Source organism: Diospyros lotus, chromosome 5, assembly GCF_014633365.1.
Source record: "Diospyros lotus cultivar Yz01 chromosome 5, ASM1463336v1, whole genome shotgun sequence".
NCBI lineage: Eukaryota > Viridiplantae > Streptophyta > Magnoliopsida > Ericales > Ebenaceae > Diospyros > Diospyros lotus.
In genome coordinates this window covers 27872441-27890959 of record NC_068342.1, presented here as the reverse complement: position 1 = coordinate 27890959, position 18519 = coordinate 27872441, and the positions used below count along the sequence as shown (strand labels likewise).

Genomic DNA, 18519 nt, shown 5'->3' with positions numbered 1-18519 from the left:
GTTATAGAGTGATCGAAAAATCTTATATGTGATCACATTGCAAAATTTTTTAAACCTTTATGATCACATTGTAAATAATTATAGTTTAGTGATCAAAATAAAAAATACACCAAAGTTTAGTGATTTTTTGTGTAATTTACCCCTCAAAACACATCAAACAAGTTTCACTTTCAATATTTATTCGTATTTTATTATTGTAATGGGAAAAAATATTACAAAATTCACTAACTTTAAAATGTATATATTTTTAATATTATATTAATATTAAATTTTTATAATTTATTGAATAATCAAATTTATTAAATAAAATATCATTAAAAAATTATTCTTAAAATTTCGAAGAGAATGCATTTTCTAATTTTCTATTTTGAGAAACATTTTTTCAAAATAATAAAGAGAACGCATTTTCAATTTTTTAAAACAAACTCCCAAAACAAAAAATTGAAAATGAATTCAAAGATCAAGATTAAAAATTAAAACGCAAATAGAACGCAACCTTATTTTTCACTACATCAAATCATTGCTAATCATATTAATTTTCATTGTAAATTGATTTTCTTTACAAAAATTTTTGTAATCAATAATTATATTTTTAATGTGAATACTTATAATGATAGCAACATTAAATTTAATTTCTGGCTATATCTTCTTCTGTTATTTATGCATTACAAGAACCTAAAAAACATAAATAAATGAAAGATTAGAAAAATTAATATAACTTATTTTAATGTGAAATATTTATAATAATTTGAATAAATAAAACTAACCATACTCCTAAGAAATAGTTATACCACTTTCCCGTCATTATTGATTAAAAATTTAAATTCTAACCGTTAAATAATAGAAAAAAATATTTACATTTAACTAACATTTATATAAGCACTTTCTAAGTTGATTATATTTTTTTTATAAATGCATGAATATAATTATTACACTAATATATATAATTTAGATTATTATCATATATTATTTTAATAAATATTAATTTGATTATTATCCTATATTATTTTAAATTTATATAATTATATTCACTCCAAAAACCATTTCATTATACACACATATGCTGGCATATATAATCCTAATTAAAGCCCAATGACTCTTTTTATACCAACGTGGAGTTGCCGCCACTGCTACCATACACATTCATGTGAAGAAGTGTTATCTTTATATATAAATTTTAATAATTTTTTGAATTAATCAAATTTATAATAATTTTATTTAAAATTAATAATAATTTATAATTGTGAATAGATCTATTTTTAATTTCTAATATCACTATTATAAAGTATTATTAATTTTGTGTGTATCACGTCTATTTGTAAATGTTATTTATGATTATAACATTTTTCATACATATATATATATATATATGATATATAATATATGTGATTGCTTTTAATCAAAAAGCTCAAGCCTGAAGGTAGAGGTCAAATCATGTGTTTATTTGTATTGATGATGCCAAAAATTGCATTATATAGAGATTTTTAGAATGGACAAATCTCCTCGATAGTTCTACAAAATAAGGGTTAGAGATATCTGGGGTTGTCTCCAAAAAGGCCATGGGGTGTTTGGAGTATGAAAAAGGTAAATCATATAGGCTTTTAAATATTTTTAAATTAAAATAAGTCTTTTTAATAAAAAATAAAGTTTATTATTATTTTTTTAATTTTTAAATATTTTTAATTGATTAAATAATTAAAAAACATGAGTATAGCTAATAGAATAATTCAGAAATTAAAAGTAAGGAGTTTTTGTATTTTAAAATATACAAATTTGATGGTTTTTATAATTCAGCATATGGTTTTTGTAGGATTAAATTTATTTTAAATACTAATATATATAATTTAGATTATTATCATATATTATTTAACTAATATTTAATAAATATTAATTTGATACAATAATTTAAATTATTTTATTATTATAATTTAGATTATTATCATATATTATTACTTAAATTATTTAATAATTATTATAATTTAAATTATTTTATCAGTTATCATCATCATAATTATTTTTTTTATCAATCAAACTATTATTAATATTAATTTTATAAATTATTTTATTTTTATTTAATAATTAAATATATTAACTAAAAAAAAATTATAACTATTTATTAGGCGGGAGATGCTCCCGCCATCCCCCCAAAACACCCCCCCCCCAAACCCTCCAATCTACCTGCAACCCCCAGCCCTCAAATCCCAAACCCACCCGCCAAACCCTCCAATCAACCTGCAACCCCCAGCTCTCAAATCCCCAACCTTTCATCGCGTCTTCCTTCCGTCGCTTCAACGATTTTGCTTCTGTCACTTCAACAGCTTCTCTTCATCGTTGCCGCTTCCGTCGCTTCAACAATTTCTCTTCAACGTTGCTGCTTCGGCCTCCATATTATAAGGTAAAGAATTTTTTAGGGTGTATCTTGATGAGATTTTAGTTGTGTTTATTAACTTATATATTGTGATTGTGTGTATGCGTATGTGTGAGAGTTGTGTGTGTGCGTATGTTTGTGTGTTCTGATTATTAACTGTTGATGTTCTGTTTTAATGGTATAATACCTATAAAAGCTAAGGTGCTTTGGAGTATTTTGGTTCATGGGTTTAGCCTTATATCTCAACATTCCAATGCGTCTGTGCACTTCATTTTCCTTCATATGAAAAAAATATACACTAAAGAAACTAAATTGCTCGTCCTCATTGATATTAAACTTTTTAATACAAGGGACATTTTATATTTGTTTATATAGATTTGTGTAGTAAAGTATCATTCTTCTCTGTGCCATTGAATGCTGAGGTTAATCCATTGAGAAATCCAAGACTCCAAGTTTATTTGTTTTTGTAATAGGAGCTAATAGTTTATTTGTTGCAGCGAAGTGTTGCAGATTCAGTTTTCTATTCAAATTATTAAGAGTGTGTACTTTTAATTTGCTATAGTATATAAACATAGACAGTTAAACAGAATTTCATATGCTGTCTACTTTTGAGTTCCAAATATGCATTTTAAATTGTTTAAGGTTGTAAAATTTGAAGACTGGTTTCCATCTTTCTTGACAAATATTGTCATCAAACATGGCTATGTTAAGTGGAAAGTTTGCGTGCTGTGTATTTTCTTGGCTTTTAACTGGGCTTTTCAAAAATGATTTTGGATTCCATATTGAAGACAGGTTATCATTCTTAGCAGATATTTTGTATAGACATGTGGCTACAACTTATTTTTGCTGTGAATCAATTCTTGGATATTTTGAAGAAATAGTTTAAAAAATATCAACACAAAATGTTTTCTTTTGTCATTTTTACTGATTCTTCTGTTTACAACATTAAACAAAGGCTTAGAAAGCCAAACTCCATGAAAAACTGAGTTTCATTTCAGGAACTGAGTTTATATCACTGTCCTGTGGCCATGCAGATGGCACTCATTAGCAAAACAGGATTGACATGTAGAACAAAAACCCAAGGGTCTGTTCAGTTGTAAAAAACATTTTCTAATTTTTCAACTCAAATTTGTCTATTGAATCTCTAGTTTGAAAACAGAAAACTCAATTTTCTAATTTTTCAATATTATAACATGAATTGGAAAACATCAAAAAGATGTTTTCTAAATTTTGTGAAAATGAATGCTATTAGTTTTTGAAACATAAAATGTTAGGACCTGTTTTGCTGTACTAATCTTAAGCCAATCAAACCACCTAAAGAATGATATTGAAGTTTTTCTTCTTGATAATTTACCATTCAGAATGAGATAGCAACATAGTGAAATAATTACCTAGCAATGTCTATGTCTATGTGCTCATAATGAAATAATTACCTTTTAAAATATAACATTTATACATGTAGATAGAAGGGAAGTTTGTCGCCTTCTAGAAAGAAAGAAAGAGAAAGAAATCAAATAAAAAGGGAAATTCAACTTTTTTTTTATATATATACTTGTTTTACTAACACTTGCCTTAATTAGAACAATTTTAAATAAAATCATGAAAATGAGCAGCAATTGGCAATAAGTTTTTCTGAAACTAATTAAAACTAAGATGGTAAGAGCTATCAGTTAAAGTTGCTTTATGTAGTCTTTATGTGAAATTATGAATGCCAAAAATGAGTCACACTGAAGGGGCATAGAGTTGTTCTGATGCTTATATCTTCTTCCACACTCTCTATGTAGTCTTTAAGGTCCCATGTTCAAGAATTAATCTCTGTTTATCCTCAAATTCCTCTATTCCCCTTTTTGTTTTCTTTTATTCATAAGTCCCAATACTCTTATATCCTTTCAATGCAACTTTTTTGGGAGTTTATTGAGTCCAGATTTTATGATGATTGTGGGGTATAGAGTTGTAGACCATTGAAAATTTTTCTTCAAGACTTTGTTGATTGTAACTTATCACCCTTAAATCTCATCTTTTTCTCTTCATTTCCTATTTCTGTTCTAAAAGTCCTTCATGGTACACTGGTATTCGTTCCCATTTCTTAGTTGAGACTTTCCGATTCATGGGTTCATCATTCCAAGTTTTTTTCTCTAATCTGATCGTTTATTCCTGCCAGTTTCAAAAGGAAGTTGGATAATAAGGCAACCTTAATTATAACTAGCATTTTTTGTTTTCATGGCTTAACCCAAGTTTGGTCTCTGTGCACTTCCTGATTTCTCTCTTCAAATAAGAATCAAGAAGGAACAACTAGGATGGTGGGATCTTAAGGTAAAGGCCCCTTCCCTTATTTTATTCCTTATTTTATTTTTATTTAAGGTGGGATCTTAAGTTTGGTCTCTGTGCACTTCATAATGAACAAAAATGGAGCAGGCATAAAAAGAGCCAAAAAGGTAAAGGCCCCTTCCCTTAACTCAAAAACACAATTCATCGTCATTTGTCTCCCCAAACTTATTTCTATATATTCATTCATCTTTTCTTATGTCTATGAATAATATTAATTTGTTTCCTAATAACAGCAGTGTGTTGGCTACTGGCACTGCCTCACCTCCCATTGATTAAATATAAAACTCCTACCCATGGTCTGTCTACGTGCCTGCCTGCCTGTTTACTTTAAATTAGGGTGGAAAACTCACATGCATATATATGTTTTTAAAGGGAACGAAAGGGAAGGAGAGTATGATTAGATTAAGAGGATTAAAGATATTGGGTTCCTTATATTAGATTATATTTGAGTGAGTGATTTTGTTATGTTGGAGTAAAATAATTTAAGAACCAATTCTCTTAAAGCAACAAAATCAAACCAAACATGTAACTTAAAGCAACAAAATCAAACTAACTCTCTCAATATTAACCTCTCAAGCATGGGCAGACTTATCATAGTCTATATTACAAAAAAAAAAAAAAAAAAAATTAAGAATTTTATTATTATTGGCACCCTAAATTTTTGAAAACTGCTTTTAGTAAATAATAAAAACTAAATATTATTGACCCTCAACTAAAATTAAAATTCTATAATCTTAAAAAATTTATGTACCTAATAATTATATAAAAAATCATCCAAAATATAATTATCTTAATATTAAAATTTTAACCCTCCCTCTCTATGAAGACAAACCCCATTATTGTGCAATTAATGACGCCACCGCCAACAAATGTGGGCTATTAACTAAGTAGTGAATGGTTATAATTAACAATCTTATTATAGGAGGACTAAGATAAGATGTTTGAAAAAATACTATAGAAACACAAACTCTTGCCTGCAACTGCATGGCTCATCCTTCATTTATGTTGCCAATGTTTTGACTAATAATAACATAACTGATGATTATGAAGCTTTGGGTTAGAGTTGAAATGCTATGATCCACTGTCACTGATATGAGAAAAAATAGGGTGAAAATAAACTCTGAAATTGACTTGATGATATGAGGTTACATTCGTTGGGATCATAATTTAAACTTTTATAGGGTCGAACTCATGTTGTGTGCTTATTCCAAGTACCCATTAACTTTAATACTGTCACAACACAAACTTGATTTCCTTATGCAAAGAAAATTCAGAAATGGTCCAATGCCACGTAAAGAAGATAAAAGGTCAATGCCAAATAGTATTTGTTTGATTTTTTCATCTCTTTTTTTTTTTTTAATCTTTTGGGTTTAACAGTATTGTTGAGGGCATCACTTTATTTTGGTCTTATATCAAGTCATTGATCAAAATGACAAACATTTGTACAAGAAGACAATTTTGATTTATTAGAAAGTGTTGACAATGTTGTACATAAATGTTTTTTTCCTATTCTCGTGCTCTGTAATTTAATCTATCTCTAATACTATCAATTTTTGTTGTATCTAGTACGATGGATAGGAATTGGATGCAATTGGATGATAGACTTTCTGACCAGTATGTTAATGGAGTTGATCAATTTCTTGAATTCGCTTTTCGACACGGGTAGAATTAGGTGTCCCTGCATGACTTGTAACAATACAGAAGTGAGAGTTCGGGAAGAGGTGAAATTTTATCTACTAAGGTTTGGAATGGTTAAGAATTATGTCACTTGGTATCATCACGGGGAGGATGTGCTTGCTGAAGTAGATAGTAGTGATGATGACGATGAGGACGGTAATGATGATGGTATGCATCCTATGTTGGAAGAAGCATTTGGGATGCACAACATCCTTAAATTTTGGACGTTCCTTACAAACCAATGAGCCTTTTGTCTTGCCTTGCCATGCCAAGCTGAATAGGTTTATTATGTGAGGGATATGCGTGATCCTAATTGGTATGTTGTTCAAAGGTCACAACCTCGGGATTTTTATGATATGCATGTTGAAGAAGGCAACGAAGATCAACCATATCAGCAGAAAGAGCCACTAATTAGCTCGTGTTCACCCCAAGATGTGAGTGCATATGAGGAAGACTTTACATTGGTTAGAAGTGACATTCCAGTAGAGATTCCATGTGAAGAAGGTGTATCACGTCAATTAGGAAAACGAAAGAGAGGGAGTGGGAAGGGAAAAAAGAAAGTTAGAGGGAGAGGAAAACAAAAAGTCATTGAATGTTATGATGATGATGATGATGAATGAGCTTGAGTGTTTTGACTTTTTGGTTTGTAAGTGTGAGGCACTATAACTTTATAGACACCAGCAATTGAATATGTGTGCTAGTTATTGTATAATAGTCTTGATGTTTATAAACTAAGTACGAATCAATTTAAGTTGACTTAATTTGGATAGAGTATGTACTCTTTTGGATTTGGATTGAATTTACATGCAAACAAATGATTAGCCTATATGGGCAAACTATAACTCTATCTTCTATCTCTCTCTCTTTTTTGTAGTATTTTTTTGGTTTACAGGTTGGTCATTCTCTTTTTCATCTTGTGTGTGCATTTGTGATACCAGCATTGTTCGAGGTATGTATCCTGTGAGTGATAGGATTTAATCACTCCCTCCGGGTGGTGGGTGATCACCCTTTTTTTTTAAATTTTGAATGCTTAGTACTATATGTATCCTGTGAGTGATAGGATTTAATCACTCCCTTCGGGTGGTGGGTGATCACCCATTATTTTTTATTTTTAATGCTTAGTATTATATGTATCCTGTGAGTGATGGGATTTAATCACTCCCTCCGGGTGGTGGGTGATCACCCATTTTTTGAGCCTCCAGGTCTTTGTTTTCTATGTCTCCTAGATTGGATTTGATCGAGATTTTGGATTCTGTGAATTAAATGGCCAAACATGACTCGTCAGACACAAGCACTCATCTCCTTGCATCCTGCTTTGGAAGCAAACTACTCCTCTTATCATAAAATTTAATCTTCGAGTTAAATTCCATTAAGAATGATCATATATATATATATATATATACAATTTTTAGATCACTTATTAATGTTAATATATTATCATCACATATAAAAGCTCAAAATTGAACATGGCATGACATAATACCCTATACAAAAGAAATTTGCGTTTTAATTCAAAAGTGGTACATAATATCTTTTTTTTTTCACCGGTAAGTAAGTGATCCATAGAATCACACGCGTGGTTTTAGAATATTAATCAATACTTGAAACATGACGTGAATTGGAAGACAATATCGTGGCTGCCTAAACACCCTTATTACAGAGAAAAGAGTGGTTGTAGTGGGCGTACTCGGTAGTAGTGTTTAGACATGAGAGCCTTTGCTTGGCAGTCGAAGAAAAATGGAGAATGAGGGCCGTTGGATTGGGAAATATTGATGGATGATTGGAAGCTGGAGAGATGAGAATCGTGATGATGCTGCAGTAGAAAACGCCATTGTGGTTGGGCTAATCTGACCATGCATTTGCCCCGCCAAGTTCAGCGATCTTTGTGAAGATCCACTTTCAATTGTTTTAGCCATTGCTCTTTCTTGCCAAGCAACAAAGAAATGGAAACTTTACTTTCGACTTGTCACAACTACAACATGGAACCTTTGAGATGCAAACATATTTTCAAGTTCAACAAGGTAGTAGGAAGATTTCCATCATCCTATTTTCCTGATAAGGCTCCTATTTATGCAGTGTCATATAGTATATTCCAACCATGCAGAAACTGTGTATGGAAACACCTTTTCTTACCATATTGATCATCCATTTGATAGTAATAAATTATCAAAATCATATACCTAAGATTTCTGTATACCTAGCCAGTGCATTAGTTAATAACCACAAGGCACGACACTGCTCAAATAAAGTCTCATAACTACTTTTCATCATCAGATGGCACAAGCTCCATAAACACCATGGTTTTCTGTTGTCAAGGTTTTACATTTGCACAAGAGAAGAAAATTTTGATGTAGCATGCCAAGAACTAGTCAAAATTAGTCTAAAATGTTTAATCGCAGCTAAATTCTTTCAGGATTGCAAGCAAAGTGTATAGCGATTTTGCTAGAAATAATAGCGATTTTACAAAATGAAAATGGCCAGAAAAGGGAAACCGATTAACCAAACACAATTGAGTATCACATTCAATCTCCTTCCATCATGAACACCATAAGGGCAAGCCTAAAAATGTTGGAAATAATAGCGATTTTGCGAGTGTGGAGCTTCCGTATCGGATGTGAATTCTCTCGTGAAGAAGACCCCACGATCAAATCGCCAAACGTTAGTTCTTACTGTTGAGCCAAGTTGCTCCAATCAACCTATTGTGTATTTTAATGTTTAACAAAACATAATTTTAGTAAAGCTATTTTTAGTATGTTTAAAACCCCTAATGGATTTTTGATATGTGTTAAGTATTATAGTATTTTGTGTATCAAAATGAACCAAGAAATGCTATTTGATTCTAAGTAGAATATTAGCACACTATAAGGGAACATATAAGAAAATGTTTTCCTTTTGGAAAACTAACTCTCGGTATTTTCATAGCTAGTATTCATTATTGTGAAAATGATTTTTAGTGAATTTTTCAAGTAATGGAAAGTATGTTTTTGGAAGTGCTAAAATCGTCAAAACCGGAATTTGTTCTAAAACCCAAAATCTACTTTCTTATCTATTTGGATTTTGATTTTTTAGATATTTTTATTGAATCCAAATGGGGGGTACTTTGCTATTTACATTTATGCATTAAAGTAAATGGAAGATAAAATATAAATAAAAGAAAATGTGGACATTTACTTATGTAAATATCTTGTAATGAATTTAAGTTATGTATTGTATTATCAAAGCAAAATCTTGTTTTTCTAAAATCTAGACTGAGAGTCGACCCTCGGTGAGGGACAGTCAACTGTAAGTCAAAATGGCAGTCGACTGTGGATGTGCATCAGTCGATATAGCCGGGCATTGTTTATGCAAAGTTGAGGTAGCCGAGAGTGGGTTTTGGCCAGTGGACTGTCAAGTTAACTGTAGGCCAAAGGGAGTCGACTGTCTGTGAGAAAGTCGACTGTGGGTTGAGCGAGAGTCGACTGTCAGCAGCAAGAGTCGACTGTGGGTGTCGCGGAGTCGACTGTCAGTTAGAACAGTCGACTGCCAAACTCCAACGGTCGGATTTTTGGAGCCGTTGCAGGTCGTTTTAGGAGTCCCAATATAAATATCAAGAGGAGAAATCTGAAGAAGGAAAATGCTCTACCATTTCCTATCTTCCTAAAGCACACCCAAGCTCTCAAGCACTCAATCAAAGCAATCCAAGGCCCAAGGATCCTTCAAAGATCTATCCATTGGAGCCTCAAGGCAAAGAAGAAGTTTTCTTCTTATTGGTAACTTGTATCATTTCATTTTGCCTTGTATATTGTTCTTGTATTGATATCCATTGTAGTCCCAGTGTGTTGGACATAAGATTGATTTATTTGTATTAGATTATGGATTGTGAGTGGCATCCTAGAGCCCAAGTAATCTAGGTGTATTATTGTGTTGTAATAGTTTTCGGGGTGAGCTAAGGGGAAACCTCGGGGTGTACAAGTTTGCTAGGTGTTCTTGTGTGGAAACCTAGTGGTGGTTTCAGTAGAACCTCAATTGTCGGTTTGACCTTGAGAGAGTGGAGTAGGTGTTGGATACACCGAACCACTACATATCTTGTGTCTATATTGTGGTTGTTTGTGTATTTATATTGCTATCATTTCCAAACAACATATATATTTATAATAAGTGTATTTTGTGTATAAGAAAATCTCAAGAGTTTTAAAAGGGAAAGACTCAATTCAATAAGTTTTTAATCACTCAATTCACCCCCCTTCTTGAGTGGCCATTGTGTGTGTCAAGGGACCAACACTTACAGCTCGAAGCTCGACGCCGGTTCAGTACAGAGAAATTTGCCCTTGTTGCAATTAAAGTACAGAGTGAGAGAGAGAGAGAGAGATAGAGAGAGAGGACCTGCTGAAATCGGACCGGAGGAAGAACGAGAATCAGAACCCCAAGGCATGCCTAGGGTATTGTTGTCGTTACTCAAAGGGTTTGAAGAGAGCGAATTGAAGGAAACTTGCTTGCGAAGTGGCGATTGCGATTGGAATTGAAGCTTCGCTTCGATCTAGAACCAAACTCCACTCGCTCGCTCATTGTCTATATGTCAATTTGAACAAATTGCCCTCGAGGACCCGCCGAAATCGGAGCGGGAGGAAGAACGAGAATCGAAACCCCAAGACATGCCTAGGGTATTGTTGCCGTTACTCGAAGGGTTTGAAGAGAGCGAATTGAAGCTTCGCTTCGATCTGGAACCAAACTCCACTCGCTCGCTCATTGTCTATATGCCAATTTGAACAAATTGGGATCCTTGAAGATTTCAAACCGTTAGAGAGAGAGGAAGGAAACTTGCTTGCGAAGTGGCGATTGCGATTGGAATGAAGCGGCAACTGGGCTTGGACCGCTTTTATTCTCATTTGGCCACTCACCACGACCGTTGCCCGTGGTCTGGTCTTAATACTGATAAAAATTTAAAAATATAATAATCAATTTATTATTATTATTATAAAATATATATAATTTAAGAATTAATAATATAATAATGTAATTTGCCTAATACTTTTTATATAAATTTTTAGATTATAGATTCAATGATGCCTTAATATTGATTCCTAATTAATAAATATTGATTTTTATAAAAAGTTGTTGAAATTTATTCTACTAAAACTTTATCGATTTTTTAAACTCCTAAGAATCAATTTGATCTAATACAACTGCATCAAGTTCGTTTTTTTTGTTATTTTATATAAAATCATAACAAAACTCATACTCATTTATCAAATTTTATGATATTTAAGTATTCGGTTATCATAGTAATTTTTACTGGTTTGAAACATAAAATATCTAATAATTTGAGAGATTGAGTATTTTATAGAATTAAAATTTTTATTATTCTATTTTAATCTTTTTGAAATTAAAATTATAAAAATTATAATATCACATCTACTTTTATGCCCCCGTTAAAAAAAGTATTTATTTTTATGTAATTGTCATCCACATTCGATAATAAATTTTTTTATTTCCTGGATACAGCAATTGAATTTATTTGTCTTAGGAAAAAAATCTAATGCAGAGCCCTCGAAAAAACAGCTGGGTCAGAAATGCCACTTGTGGATCAATAGAGGCTGGTCTCGATCCCGTAAAAAAAAGATTTATTTTTATGTAATTCTCTTCCACATTCGATAATAATTTTTGTTATTGCCTGGATACAACAATTGAATTCATTTGTCTTAGGAAAAATCCAATGTAGAGCCCTCAAAAAAATAGCAGGGTCAGAAATGTCACTAGGGGATCAATAGAGACTGATCTCAATCCGCTGTCTGGGAAAGCCGAGGCTTCGAGAGTTCCTAGATGGGTTTTCAGAGTCTTCGGAATTGTCACCACCGAAAAGTCTTCGGGGGAACTGTAGTTTGGAAGGTCCCAAAGAGCCTTTGGGAGACTGGTCTTGAAAAGAGTTCAATATGTCTTCATGGATGTGACACCGGTGGGGTCTGCAACACAAAGACAATTAGAAGGCACGTGGGGGTCTTCCTTACGTGAGCCCTATGATGCTTAAGTCAAACACTGATGTCTTGAAGTAGAGATACATATGAGTATAAGTATGCCTGTTATATGTTCAATATGAGTCTTTGAATGAGTAGTCTCCCGATGGGTCGTAGTTCAAAGTCTAAGTCTTTAGGACTAAGGTTTCAAAGAGAGAGAAAAAGAGTGTGTGTGCGCGCGCGCGTAAGCAGTTAAAGGTTAAAAAAGGTCTGTTTGTCATGGAATAAGCGGCTATTTATAATCAATTAATGGCGGGGTCCACGTAATGCCTGGTATGCAGGTGAGAGTCTTCCCGATTGTCCAGGAAAGATGCATCTAGTGACTCTGGCGAGCCTGTAGATATCTCCAGGGTGAATGTGCCACGATAAGTATCCTCCGAGTGGGTTTGAAGACTTTTCAGAGCTACTGGGTGATTTGGGCTCGGGAGACATTCGAGTAAGTCTTCGGGTTATGCAGTGCTGAGGCTTGACTGTTCCGGAAACTCCCTGGAGGCTCCGGGGGAGTCTCACCTCGGGAGACTCTTTGGGGTCATCCGAATCTATCGTAATACTTTTATGATTTTTAGATTTACCTAGGGCACCCCACAACAATATTTAAATCAGTAAAAATATTATTAGTTGCTTATTCATACTACACCATGTTGAGATAAATTTTTCTATTATGTTTCAAAAATAAAAACCAAGTTATTAAATTGTTTCTCTTAAAATTCATTTAATTTCAAAATTAGAAAATAATTTAAAATCACAATGGTAGACTTCCTCTGATTACTTTTATTTTTTCTATATATAGAGTTAATTTCATCCCAATCATTTTTGAATAAATGCGAGTTTGAGTCTTATAGTAAAACAAAACCAAAGAAAGTTGTCACACATTCATAACCGTCAACTATCGCATATGTATAACCAATTACCACCTTAGCTTTTGCCAAAATTTTTAAAATTTTTATAAAAATAAAATTTGGAGTTGAATAGAAAATTAAATGTGGAGTAATTTTTGAATAAATTACTGTGTTCGTTTTTCGACAACCTGGTCATTATATTTTAATTTTTGTCATCAGAACTACTAAATTTTAAATTTTAACTTTTTATTACAATTTAGAACATCTTTTAATTTTTTTGGTCAAATTTTACTAATAAAAATTAATATAGTATACATTAATATAAACATCAAGGTGACTTTATTATGGGGTTTATATTAATTTTTAATATTAAGTGATTCTTAAGTTTATACTAATGTAAATCATGCTAGTCTTCATTAGTAAAATTTGATAAAAAAATAAAAGAAAGATTGAATTATAGTAAAAATTAAAATTTAATAATTGTAGTGATAAAAATTAAAATATAATAACCAATTTAAAAACTTGTATTTGCTTTTGAAGGTCTGCCATTCTATTTTCCATTTGCTATTAAGAGGTGAGAACAACAGGCAAGATCTATCAACCTTTTCTTCATGTCGAGTTTGAGTCCTGGCTATATTTTGCAAAAGTTTATTCTAAATTACAACATTATCAGACTACTAATTAAGAACTTGTTCTACAAAAGAGGCAATAGTTGGAGTGCCATCCGAACGTTTTATGTTTGGAATGATTTTTGACCTTCCAAACATAAGAGATGTTCTTTTGGAGGTATTCTCTTGGTTTTAAGGGAGGAAACTCTTTGCCGTATTTTTGAAACTTGGTAACTGCATGTGTTTGGATCATAGCCACAATAGGAGAGACTAAAGGTAGTACTAGAACAGAAGATTGCTTTGGGATCCATTTCTGGGTTGCTTGTGAAACATGAATAAGGTGTGGAGATGGAGATGGCAAAGGATCATCATCATCTTCCCAACCAGAGGTGATGATGGGAACATTTCTTTTTGAAATAGAAGTGTACTTAACAAAGTAGTCATACTTGTCTGATGGTTTTCCAAGTGATTTTTAAGTTTGTACTAATATAAATCATGCCAGTCTTCATTAACAAAATTTGATAAAAAAAAATTAAAGAGATATGAAATTGTAGTAAAAATTAAAATTTAATAATTGTGGTGATAAAAATTAAAATACAATAACCAATTTATTATAAAATATAAAATTCAAGAATTAATAATGTAATCTACCTAATACTTTTTCTATAAACCTTTAGGTTATAGATTCAACGATGCCTTAATACTGATTTTCAATTAATAAATGTTAAAATTTGTTAAATAATTAATATTAATTTTCAATGGGGTTTAGAAGCCCTTGCTCATGAAGGAGAGAAACCAGAAGACAGAAAGAGAGACAGAGACATTTCCTTTTGTGCATTATTGTTTTGAAATTTATTCAACCTTGTTTTTTGTATAATTCTTTTAAATTGATAGAAGAAATGAGTTGCTAAAAAGTTGATGGAATTTATTTCGCTAAAATTTTACCAATTTTTTAATATCTTAAAAATCAAATTTTAACAATAAATATAAACAAAATGATGAAGTTTCTTAAAACTCCTTGAAATGATAATAGAGTGAACCTGTTGAAGATTGAACCAAGACCATTTGGCTAAAATACTCAAAATGACTCCAAGAGGATACTTTAAATATAAACAAAAGTGAAAATAAGAATTTTAGTTGTTAAAAAGACAAATAAAAAATAAAAAACATGCCCAATTATAGGAAATTTAAACATTAGTTGAAATACTATTTCAAAAAAAAAAGGAACCAACATACAACCAGAGCAAATATAATTGGAGCTAGAATCAATACTAGCAAGAATCACTAGGGAGAATCAACACTACATTTTAATTGCAACTAGAACCAACATATAATCAATTGTCTAAGCAAGAACCATTAGCCTTCATACACTTTTATTTGAATGCTCTATTAATAATTTTTTCTTCTCTGCTTTGAAGCCTTTCATACTCACTCTTTATATATAGACATCTTCAAATAACTAGCTGTTACATAGAAGGAGATTTAGCTATATTTTTAGAAGAGAAGATGGCTACTACTTTTTAACCAAAATTGTGTATGAAATTTACCCTTGTTTTTAAATTTTTTTAATTAAAATAAAAAAATATTTTTTTTATCAAACTATAATCAGATGCCATTTCGAAGTTGGCCGAGCAAAACTAACTTATAGCTAAAAGAATTGTCAAGTCTTGATTGAACCAACTGATTTGGACTAAGAAGAGAGTCAATGGTTTGGTAAAAATTATATTAGAATGCTAAATCAAAAAAATTTTAAAAAAATGTTAGATAAAAGACAGACTTCTTCAAGCTATAGTTGACTTTGATTTCTTTTTTTTTCTTCTCATAAGCATAAATCACATATTAGCTTGATTCCCCTTTTAGTATTATTTTTTCTTAGAAACAAGATTCCCTTACCGTTATCAAACTGAGAGAAGAAATTAAAAGCTTGTAGAAGGATGGATCATTGTGACTGTTAAGTGTCTCGTAAAACACAACTTCCCAAATGGGCTTTAAGTCTACAATACTATAAACTCTCCCTCCTTCAATCTCTCTCTCTTTCTCTCTCTCTCTCTCACACACACACATACAAAATTAAGTCAAAACTGCAAACATATATATATATATATATGTCCATATGACTAAAGAACAAACACAACTTACCTCCACAAGGGCGGGTCCAAGGAATAGGTGGGCAGTGGGCTGCGAGGGGTGGGTAGAGGGCAAAGAAATGAAAATGGTAAGAAAAGATTTATGATGCATACATATATATATATATATATATATATTGATATCTGGGTTGAGACTAACACGGGTTGAAACCCAGTCCAACCCTCCATTGGATCTGCCCTTGTACCTCCATTATTGATTACATCTGAATTTAAGATCAGGTGGTGTTAGTGGGATAGGATACCATGAGAATGGTAGGGCCTCGTCCTCACAATTATTCCTCGAGTAAAACCTTTAAGGCATCATCCTTATTAAAATGTCTTAAAGTATTTCACAACATGAGGTATCTGAACAAATGTCCCAAATTGATGTAAAAGAATTTTACCTTTACAAATACATGTATATATTTTAATTTTCATGTGTTTATAAATAATTAAAAAAAAGGGAGAATTCCACCAATCTTCTCTAAGGTTAGGCGAAATTATATGTGGTGGTACTACATTTTGAGAAATGACAATAATCTCACTGACCAATGAGGGAAAAGTACTATTTTGCTCCTCGCCTCTCTTATTTCTCCTTTCTCTAAACAAATTCTTACAATACAAAAAATGTTTTTTAAAATATATATTTATAAATACTTTAACATATTTATATAAACTACATATATATATTCTAAAAAAATATAATTTTTTATTTCTAATTACAAAAAATGAACTAAAAATTTCAAGTTTCAAAAAAGTATATACAATATAAAATTTTGAATATATATTATTTATTAAAATTTTGATAGATGTTACGTTCATCGATCGAAACCTAACATCTCACTAGATTCAATAGGAAAAAAAGGTCGCATAATTTTGGAAAGTGTTTTGGGTATTTTTAAAAGTTTAATTGAAATTATTTGATTGTAAGGTGAAAAATGCAGTGATTGGAAAGATGTTTATATACAATTTTAGTTTATATTTTAGATTTTTAGAACTACATATATTTTCTATTATAAAATATATTTTTAAAATTAAAAAATAAAAGAAGTCTATTTCTAATTCATTAAGAATAAATTTCACACACCACCCTCTTGAGATTTGACTATAAAACATTGACTAGTGTTTTCAAAAATATCACTGATCTTCTATTAGATTAACTCTCATGCAACACATATCTCTTAACTATAAGTAATGATAGTTAATTTTGTAGGAATTTGCAAAATACCCTTCATTCTCTCTACATTTTCTTCTAAAATTACACAAGAATTTAAAGAAAAAGAAAATTAGATATGGTACGTCCGAGGTTTAAAATGCAAAATCTACATTTGTTGTTTGAGAAAGTAAGTGTAAGGTTTAATGTTATATTGTAATTTTCTTTTACTATTAGTTAAGCATAATTAAATATTTCTAAATAATTAAAATACCTTATATTTAATTTTTTTTTTTCAGATCTTTCTCTCACCACTATTTCTACATATTAATTGTTTTCTTTTGGTGCTTTCTATTACTCTTTCCTTTCTTTAGCCATTGAACAATCACCACCATTATTGTTGACTATTGTTACCCCTGCTCTCTTTCATCGAGCTCTTATTTTTCTTCGTCTTTTTTTTTTCTTCTCTTCTTCTTCTCTCACTGCCGTTTATACAACTACTATCACTAACCACGTTGCTCTCATACATATGGCGTGATGTAGCCCTTGTTCTTCTTCTTCTTGTCAATTTTTAGCGATTAAAACCCTAACGAACCCTCTGCATATGGACTTAAATCGAACCCAAGTACAAGGGCAGTTGGCTTGGATTGTAAACCCAAAAGTTCATCTAAGTTTGATCTAACCTAGACGAATTCATCTCTGTCCATTTCCAGCCCAAATGCAAGGGATTTGAATTTGGTGGTCAACGACGAAGTGATTATTGATAGTTTTTTTTTTTTCTTTAAATTTAAAAGAAAGAAAGGAAAGTGAAAGAAAAAAAAAAAAGAGATGATGAAAGGCAAAATGATTATTTTGCCTATTTGTTTAACAATAAGAGAGGTTATTATTATTTTTCAAATATGAGAGGTACTTTTGCAATTAGTTAAATCTTAGGATGGTTATTACAATTTACCTAAAAAATAAGCTCATCCAAATAGTTATTACAAAAACACTCATCCAAATGGGCTTTAAGTCTGCAATATTATACTCTCCCTCCCTCTGTCTCTCTCTCTTTCTCTCTCACACACAAAAAATTAAGTCAAAACTGTAAACATATATATATATTATATATATATGTATGTATCAATGTTCTTGATTAAAGAGAAGAGGAGAGGGAATTTACAAGCTGGATCATCCCCTCCCTAAGTATCTAGAGAAATAGAAAATACAATCACAATGTGCCCAACAGGCAAAATTAGCTATGACCATATGGCTCGAAGAGCCTTACACAAGGATCAGGATCATTCTGCATGATTTCTGCTGCTCGTTCGAATTCCTCACTCACGACTTTTATGTCCACCACTCGTCCAAGATCATGAGTTTATCTCAAATGGATCCTCTGTGCATATAGTCTAGTCTTTTGCCCGCTTGTTGTAGATCTATCTGTATGC

General features: G+C 31.4%; 1 protein-coding gene and 1 long non-coding RNA gene across 2 annotated transcripts in view; one reads left to right on the top strand and one right to left on the bottom strand.

Annotated features, from left to right (window-relative positions):
* The window catches only part of LOC127801387 (uncharacterized), a 110970-nt gene that overhangs the window by 84844 nt on the left and 7607 nt on the right, over positions 1-18519 (bottom strand). The gene's annotated exons all lie outside the window — the stretch shown is intronic.
* Positions 317-18519, top strand: part of LOC127801390 (uncharacterized) — a 70854-nt gene continuing 52651 nt past the window's right edge. Inside the window, exons 1-2 of the long non-coding RNA XR_008023050.1 lie at positions 317-2395; positions 7248-7322. This is a non-coding gene — a long non-coding RNA (uncharacterized LOC127801390). The remainder of the gene's footprint in view (positions 2396-7247; positions 7323-18519) is intronic.